The sequence below is a fragment of the Adiantum capillus-veneris genome, chromosome 26, assembly GCF_014529385.1.
Source record: "Adiantum capillus-veneris isolate H3 chromosome 26, ASM1452938v2, whole genome shotgun sequence".
Taxonomy (NCBI): domain Eukaryota; kingdom Viridiplantae; phylum Streptophyta; class Polypodiopsida; order Polypodiales; family Pteridaceae; genus Adiantum; species Adiantum capillus-veneris.
The window spans coordinates 97942277-97945320 of NC_140956.1; positions in this window are offsets into that span (position 1 = coordinate 97942277).

Genomic DNA, 3044 nt, shown 5'->3' on the forward strand with positions numbered 1-3044 from the left:
GACATCTCTCCCTCTCCGGATGTCGAAAAGCGGCAATTTAGGAGTTGATCCTAAGGTTTTTGAGCCTTTTGGATGCATTGTTGGGGTCAAAATCACCATATGTTGAGTTATAAAATCAACTTTTTCTTGTGTTTACCCCAAAATTCCTCTAAACTCAAATTTTTCTTAATCTTCTCATTTTCTCCGAATTTTTGAGTGTGACCTTTAATTCAAAATGGTGCTTAGAGGACATGAAGGTGCATTTTTTTCCTAAATTATTTCTTTAGTGTGAACAAAATTCATTTCTTGATTGAACTTGTGTCCTCCCTAAGCGAATTCAGCGTACTTGGATGACTGTCTGGGCCTCTTAAAATTGTGTAGGGAGGACACTTCTTGGAGTATAAGCTTTGTTTAAAAGTTTTTTCAACATATGTCCTCCTTGCACAAAAAGTTTGTATACGGGTGGCTCTTCGTGTATTGTATTTTCACATAGGGAGAGCACATTTTTCAATCAATCTATTGGTAGAGACATGTATCTTCCATTGAACTTGTGTCCTTCCTTCACGGATTCATTGTTTTCAGCTGGGCCGACTAAAATCATGTAGGGAGGACACTTCTTGGAGTATAATCTTTTGATTGGTTTTTTTCAAGTTGTGTCCTCCTTGTGCAAAAACTATGTAAACAAATGGCCCTCTATGCATTGTATTTTCATGTAGGGAGGAGACTTCTTGGAGTACAATCTTTTGATCGATTATTTTCAAGTAATGGGTGGTTCTCTGTGCATTATATTTTTGTGTAGGGAGGATATTAAATATAGAATCTCTTTAGTTATACACCTTCCATATGTATCGAGTTGTGGAATATGGTGTGATGTATATGGTTGAGTGGTCTTAATGTATGAGTTTTATTGCTTTTCTTTTTTTACAAAAAAGGATTCTAGTAGGAGAGTTTGGAAGGCATGGAGATTGAAGAGGTTAAAGAGATAAGTAATGATAGATGATGGACCTACTCTACCAAGTCAAACAGTTATCAAAGTATTCCTATGTCAAGGAAACATATAATTTTCCCTTCGAATTGGAGGGATTTCTTGAAGACTGAATTCAACAATGAAATTTTAGACTTTCAAAAGCCCTTTACCAACCTTAAAAAGGAAGCACAAGGTTGGAAACTTTGTATGATTTTATGATATTTTCAAAGCAGAACCTTAACAAACAACATAGGGGCCAAGAAGTTGGCATTACTCCAAGATGAACGGAAGAAGATTCATAATTTGGAGTGGACAAAATCATACTTCTTGAAAAGCAAAAATCCATTAGAGTTTTGGACTTGCTCTAGGATTTATAGGATCAAGAAGTGCATACTGTGGCACTATGGCTAGTTATGTCTTCGCCTCTTCTACTGAGATAGGCAAGCAGTTACAAGGAAACAAGAAGCAAGAGTACTTGAAGTGGAGGGAAAAAAATGAAAAGCATGAGGATTATGTAGTCACAGTTGATCCTTGTGTTATTCTCTCTAGTGGAAAGTCATTGTAAAAACCTTTCATCTGCAGATAATCTAGTATATGCATCTTTCCTTTTTTGTATACTCCTCTGTATAGCTGTAGCATATCACAATTTTATAATAATTTTTTGGCTTCTTGTGATCTTGTTGTGTGCCACATTTGTCAGTAAAACCATTGGAATACTCCAATCAAGCTATTAGTTTTTTGAGCTCCACCACCATGTCTAGTGTGTTTGAAAAACTTGGTTCTTTCTTAGTAGTGGGACTTCTCCATATATTGAGTTGACTAGATTGACAACCTTCCGTATTTTTTTATAGACCAATGAGTGTGATTGTAGATAATATGCTGCACAAAAAAGAGAATTCCTTTATCCACTTATGAAATTGTTGAACCAAGGAGTGTAATATACTGCACAAAAAAAAGAGAATTCCTTAACTAGCCACTTATGCAAGTGTTGAAGAAAATTAAAAGAATCATAATTCATAATTATTATCTAGTTTTCCAAGGAATCCTAAGAAGGTCTTGGCCTTTTCCACACTAATAGAAGCTCTTCTAGGAACATTATTTCCACTAGATGACCTCTTCTACTAGTGGGGCCTTCACCCCATTGATAAAAAATTCCCTAGGATCATCATTTCCACCAGATCACCTCAATCACCACATTCCTCCCATGAAGTCCAATGCTTTCTATGTCAATTTCTTTGGCTGATAAAGATTTTAGTTACCATGCAAACCCTATATAAAGGTGCACAATCTTCTCAACGATTCTACACAATGCATGCAATGTGCTCATATGGACATTTGAAAGGGAACATCTAAAACAACTTGAAAGTTTGGATCTTTAGAATTTCTATTTGGGACTTTATTCCAATTAGCAAAATTCATCTCCTTTGTTGCACCCATGCAGCAGATAATATGGATTTTGGCATTGGCACCCTTTGACACATTGTACATACACTTTAGTGTCTTTAGGCCTCCCCCATGTGCCGTTCCACCTTGTAACTTTTAAAACCTTCAACATCTTCCTCCCCAGCTTGTTGGGCTTTGATTATTGTAGGGATACTAGTGTGGTGGAACATCCAATTTAACACATTGAAATACTCACTATCAACCTCAAAAGCACTCATCCACCAAATGTTCTTCTTTGACTGTACACTATAATTTTTAGGGTTTTGCCTCCCTCTATGGTATCAAGAGCTCTATTAATGAGGATTATTAATACCCTCTCAAGTTTTCTATCCTTCATAATTTCACTTTCCTTTAATTTGATTACAAGAATGGCTTGCCTATTCACCTGAATATGTTGAAGATCATATAATTTTATCATTGCCCTCTGTAAAGTTCTCAAGTCAAAGAACATATTGTTGAAAGAGTTCAACTTGAGGTCTTTCTTCCTACTAGGATATATGTCATTGATGTGAAAAGGCTCTCCAAGATTTCTTTGTGAGTAGTCTGGCTAAAGTAAGGACATGAGGTAAACACAACTTACAAAGACTGAAGTAAGGACCTGAGGTAAACACAAACTTTAAAAAACTATAACATTTAAAGACAATGGCTGGCAAAA